The sequence below is a fragment of the Sinocyclocheilus rhinocerous genome, unplaced genomic scaffold (assembly GCF_001515625.1).
Source record: "Sinocyclocheilus rhinocerous isolate Xijiao unplaced genomic scaffold, SAMN03320098_v1.1 scaffold3059, whole genome shotgun sequence".
In the NCBI taxonomy this organism is placed as follows: Eukaryota; Metazoa; Chordata; class Actinopteri; order Cypriniformes; family Cyprinidae; genus Sinocyclocheilus; species Sinocyclocheilus rhinocerous.
The window spans coordinates 419,614-426,074 of NW_015632728.1; the positions used below are offsets into that span (position 1 = coordinate 419,614).

General features: G+C 36.5%; 1 pseudogene; it reads right to left on the minus strand.

Annotated features, from left to right (window-relative positions):
* Positions 1-4,928, minus strand: part of LOC107742929 (low-density lipoprotein receptor-related protein 4-like) — a 102,253-nt pseudogene extending 97,325 nt beyond the window's left edge.
* Positions 4,929-6,461: the final 1,533 nt, after the last annotated feature.

Genomic DNA, 6,461 nt, shown 5'->3' on the forward strand with positions numbered 1-6,461 from the left:
TAAGAACAAATAAAAAAAATGGCAAACAACGGCATAAATAAATGCAATAGAATAAAGAGAGCTATGAAACTAAGTTTTTCAGGTTAAGTAAGTTTTTATTCAGTTAAGAAATACTACAGAAATTAAAGTAATCAAATGTAAAATAACACATTCAGTGTTATTTTACATTTGGTTTTTAATTTCTGTAGTCTTCATTGTAAAAATTAAATACAGATTAATGCTTACCATTAAAGTTATAAAACGTATTCAGTCAAGAGCAGAAAATTATTTTCTTTGTCTTTTGTTCTTTGATTAACATGACAGACAGCAGTAGGAATATTGGACTGCGGTCCCTTTAAGAGTTTATCCACGGACCCAATATACTGTTACACAACATACTCTTTCTCAACTATTTAACGTTCCAAAACTGACTGTGTTTAACTAGATACTCGCCAAGACGGGCATTTTGACATAATTTTGTATGTATTTGAACGTTTTAGCGCAGTTAGCCACTCATTTTGGTATTTGTGGCTCACAAGCTGTTAGAGACTGAGCGCGGATTGTGCGCTCCACTAATATAGATCAGTGGTGGTGCGCGCGCGTTTGGTATAAGCGCGAAGCCTGCGGGAATGACTATAATAATGTGCAATACAAGCATTATTTAACCGGAGCGAATGAGACGTGTGTGAGAGAGAAGGGGTCGTCGGAGAGAAGAGAGCGAGAATGCGTGGCTGACGTTATTGCCTGTGCCGCTGGTAACAAAATGGATCGGCTCGGAATCGGAAAGAAGTGAGACTGACCGACCAATCACCGATCCGGGCCGATAATGAGGAAAATCGTCCGATTCCGATCCCTGGCCGATCGATCGGTGCATCTCTATTCTTAATCATGGTTAAATGTACTTTAGTGATGACATGCAGATTGAAAATCCTCTTAAATGCAGTTAAGCACTACACAACAAAATAAAATGTTTATTCACAGGGTGAAAATCTCAGCACAACACCATATCCTCTTTCTGAAAAAGAATTGAGCTAAGCGGCAGAGACCAGGTGTGAGCGTGAACCGAAATTAACTTCTTTGTCCACTTTAGCCCAACTGTAGTGTAAACACTCATGCACTCAAACGGCCTACTCACTTGTCAAATCAACCACTGCACTAAAACAGGCATTTCTTTAAATAGTAATCTTGTTGAAAATTTGGAAAAAAACAAAACATACACTAGATCTTTTTTCAGTACACCTAATATGACACAGTAACACAGTTCATGTACAGCACACACACGTTGAGATAACGCAGGTAACTCTAAAATAACTGACAATCCTGCTATAAGTGTCATTTGTTGTTGGATTTAAAAGTAAGTACATTTGCAAGAAAAAGTGCACCATTTTTTGTTCATGGTTTCTACACTCTGTGTGACACTCTGATATAGAGAATGATGTATGCGGTTAAAATAAGAAACTTTCCCTTCTAAATCTGATTGCAAGTGGTCACGAGACGATGACTCTTGAGAGGTTTCTATATTATTTATATTGTATTGTTTATATTTAATATAGTTTATATTATATTATATTGTCTTAATTGATTAAACATTCACAAAGCACAGGAATGCTTAAAGTCACCATCAAAATGGCCATCTTGTTGAGTTTTCATGTTAAAGACATGGGAGGTGATTTGGTTCAAAAACATTTTTTGTTATGCTGGTTGAAAGTTTCTTCACATCCCGATAGCAATCACTAAGTTAAGTGGTCTAAATTTATTTATATGTATTTCTATAATCTGTGGAAGGCGTAGGACCATAAAATGTTTGTCCAATCAAAATGTTCAGCCCGAACATTACGATAGGCTGTCCTGACTGCCTGTTAAATATGTATTTGGATACCTTCATGTGTTTTGGAGGAGGTGCGACTTTGCAAAGTGATTATGCAGGGAGGGTGGGATCTTATGCTTTCAAAGCTAGCTTGCTATCTCTAGCCTTTTCGGAATCACCTACCCTACCTTTAATACACATGGTCATGTCTTAAGGGAACATAAGCCGCTTTTCCACCGAAATTACCTGGAACAATTTGTCCCAGGAACTTTTTTCCCCCAGACCTGTTGCTGTCTGCGTTTCCATCGCGGTCTAAAGTACCGTGACGAATAGGCAAATAGTCTGGTGACGTAGGTCTGCGCGCGTTTCTCAATACAAAGTACGCAAATTTCGGACTTGCATCCTCGGTAGTTCGGACTTTGCGAGTTCGACTCAGGAGTGTGAACTCCCACGGACGGGACGACACAAGTCCGGTAATTCTGCAAACAGCAGCGTACTTGATAATGTCAGTCAGCTCTCCTTGGCTACTGCAATTTTCCTCACTGTATATTTACAATAAGATGAAATATGATATCAAACACCACTGCCTCCTTTCGTTTTCATTTAAACATATTAATACGTTAAACCACTAAAGAGACATCAGAGCCAGCAGCAAATGTCAGAAGGACTGGCCGAGGTGAGGCTGCTCTCATCGGGATACATGAGCACTGTGCGCCCAGTGATCACGTGGAGCTGATCGTCTCCGAAATCGGCGAAACACATTTTTAAATAAGCGCTGTCTTTATAAATAAACCGCAGATTTGAGTTTTAAAAAAAACTACATTCTCGCCTGAAATACTTTTAAAACTTCATTTCATGACAGTAATATTTTGAAAAGTATCCGAATAAATGGTGGTTGAAATCACAATGCTGTGTGAACTCAACCAATCAGCATGTTTAGCGCCCAAGTCCCGCCCCCGAAAGTTCCGGACCTTTGAAAAAAATACTACCTCGCAAGCAGGGACTTTCTGAGGGGCAATTTTTTACCCGGAACTTTATTTAGATCCTGGTTCCTGCGGTGGAAACACACCGAGTACCAGCCCAAAGTCCCTAGTTCCTGGGTAAAGTTCCTGCGGTGGAAACGGGGCTATAAATGGTTGGGTGGGGGGAATTGGATCTACATTTTGTGTCAATATATGGGATCTGTTCATTACGTCTTAAAGTGACAGCAGCCTAACATACCAGCAGCTGTGACTGTCTGTGTCCTTAATGTTAATCAAACAACTAAAGGCAAAGAAAATCAATTACTGTACTTGACCGAATAATATTTGTAGCTCTAATAAGGATTCATTTATATGTAATTCATGCAGTGAGGTTTTTTTGCATTTGATTATTCAATTTCTGTAGTATGTCTTACTTGAATGCTACCGTTAGATAGACCTACAGTACCTGAAATAATGTTGTTGCCCAATTTTTGATTGTAATTTGATACTTTGTTCATGTTTTAAATAAAGATGAAAACACCACAAATAAAAAACAACAAAAATAACTATGTGATACTGTTATTGTGAAATAAAATTACTCATTTTGTGAAATAAATAGTCATATCATATACTCACACCCTCCAAATCAAACAGAAAAATGCGCAATAAACGTTAATTACTGTATTAACTATCAAACATGTACCAACATGTAGACACCATACTCCTTAATGAAAGACCATCTAAAATGTCTTTTCAACTAAAAACATCTCAAGCAATGCTGCTTTAAGTCCCTCTTCCAGCGTCTGCACTTGTAATACCTATATTTTCATGCATTATGCTTACAAAAAACAGGCATTTTACAAGAACAAACAATTCCAGAGTCACAAAGATCTCTCAGCATTTTCTTCAAATTTGAATTCTTCTGAATCACTTATTACTTAAAAGTGACATGCAGTAGAAGAAGAAATGAAATAGAGACTCATGGTGCCACAGAGCAGGACTCAACGTACAACTCTAGCTTGAGCAGATGGCTAATAAATAAAGATGATCTGATAATAAATCAAACTATGGGCTATAAAAGGGGTTTCTAAACCAAGAAGAAACAGAAAATACAAAAAAAATGTCCTCGCTATAATACGTGTAAATGTTTCCAAATCACCTGATATGCTGCTGAAGTCTGTATCAATTGATTAATTACTTGACAACCTGTTGTCCACTGTATTATTTAAAATATTCACATTTTTTTCAAATATTTAAAAATATTTATTAATATATTTTTTTTATTGTTGTTATTTTTAAGTGTTTTTCCTGCTTTATTGTTATTATTATATTAAAAACCAATTTATTGCCATAACAAAATTTCCATGTATTTAAGAATAATATCTTCAATTAATTATTACAAATATTCAAAACCTTTTCATTGCATCACTGAAAATGCTACTTGGCTCTACTTTGGCTGTTTGACGGCAAGCCTCCTACGGCAATTAGGAGCATATATATGCATCTTATGAGTGTATGTCTTTTATAAAAGACGGAGTGCTATTGAAAAGATAGCCTACCTTACGTGTTATATTGTAGAAACGTGCACGCTTACGCGAACCTAAGGCACCAAGTTGGTTTCAACCAGCGAATAATCGAGGTTATTTCTCTGCGCGGTGGATCAAATACTATTTATACACGCACCAACAACTACATAGTAGTATCAGTTTCATATCTAAAAGCGATTTTCTGCTTTAACGCGCTTAGGATCCATCACGACTCGCTGTTTTGGTTTGTTTAGTGTTTGTGTAAAAGTGTCTGCTGTAACTCTTTAAAGAGATTCTGGTCGCCCAGACTGTTTTGTAGGATATTTTCACACTGGATTTACAAGCACCGATGTGTTTGTTTCGCAAAGCCGAAGCAAAGAACTCCTAAACACTTACCTTCGGAGACAAGCAGGAAAGTTAAAAGACTGCCACAAAGCAGCGCAGTGAGCCTCATCGTGAAGAATCCTCTCTCTCGCGCTTTATGTCGCAAATGTTTCTATTTGAAGTATCAGCACCCTTCGGATGAACTGAGTTAGATGAATAACTCTTTAAAAGCCATTGTTTAAGGCGTCTGTGATCCCGTTCAGACACGGGCTGAGTTGATGTACAGACACGGCTCAGATCAGGACAGCGCAACTCCACCAAGAACCTCGAAATGTTGTTGCACACACAGTCAGTCGCTACCGCTGCTGCTGCTGGAATGATCAAAAGGTGCATTGGGTTGTACCATGTGTGTTTCAGGGGTAGTTCCTATTCCAGTGTAGGATGTCTAGAGGGAAACCGAGGGGACAAATCACAAATCGCCGTTCACTATTAAGAAACTTTTCTAACTTCGCACTCGAGGTTTCTTCCGCTCTGGAAGTCCAATGTAAACGACACCGTTTTGGGAATACGCGTTGCTCGTGCCTCGCCACCAAAACTTTGAAGTTCTTTGAACCCTTTTCAAACGGGAGACTATGCAGCGGCCCTTCTAAACACAGAGTGAGGCAATCCAAGTCAAATAAGGAGACGTCAATAGACCAGTTGACTGTACTTACTGACGCCTTTAACTTTCGGCTTCAGTAAACCACACTTTGTCTGCCCAGAATATTTACTGGATGGTAGTATAGGTTTACAACTACTAAAATACAAAATATAACCACAAATGATTCATGTAATGCTATATAAATGCAATTGATATATGTGACCCTGGAGCACAAAAACAGTCATAAGGGTCAATTTTTTTAAATTAAGATTTACATCATCTGAATAAATAAGCTTTTCATTGATGTATGGTTTAGGGCAATATTTGACTGAGATACAACTATTTGAAAATCTGGAATCTGAGGGTGCAAAAAAAAAATCTAAATATTGAGAAAATCATCTTTAAAGTTGTCCAAATTAAGTTCTTAGCAATGCATATTACTAATCAAAAATTAAGTTTAAGGTAGGAAATTTACAAAATATCTTCATGGAACATGATCTTTACTTAATATCCTAATGATTTTTGGCATAAAAGAAAAATTTATAATTTTGACCCATACAGTGTATTTTTGGCTATTGCTACAAATATACCCCAGCGACTTAAGACTGCTTTTGTGCTCCAGGGTCACATATATAACAATATCAACATAGGCCTATTGGGTCGCTCTAAATATATATTGTTGTGTTAACCATTTTACTTTGTATCACAGATTGTTTTCCTACGATATTAGAGTTTTCCCAATTGTTACTGCAATCAGTTTTAATGATTGTTATGACCTCAAATTGCGCTTGTGAAAAATAAGTAGCCTACACGTCAGCATACTTTTAAATAGACTACTTATTACTGAAATAATATCTAAAAGAATACACTTACATGCAAACTGAATGTAATGTTTTCAGACACTTAATTGCATATTAACTGCAATTAAATAAAAATATATTATAGTTTAAGTGTATATTAAATGCAATTAGCTGAACTTTCTGGCCCATTTAAGCAGTACTTAAGTACATCTTTTTATGTAATTTCAAAATTACTTCTATATTGTCTTTGAAATATGGTTGAAGTGTACTGCTGAATGCTGACAAGAATGTATGGTAAATTAAAAGATAATGTAATTTCTATTGAAACTTGTTTGCCATATATTTGAATATATTTGTATTATTTGCAAATGATAAAGCTGCAATTCAGTACATTTAAAATACATTAGCTTCAAATGTAATGTT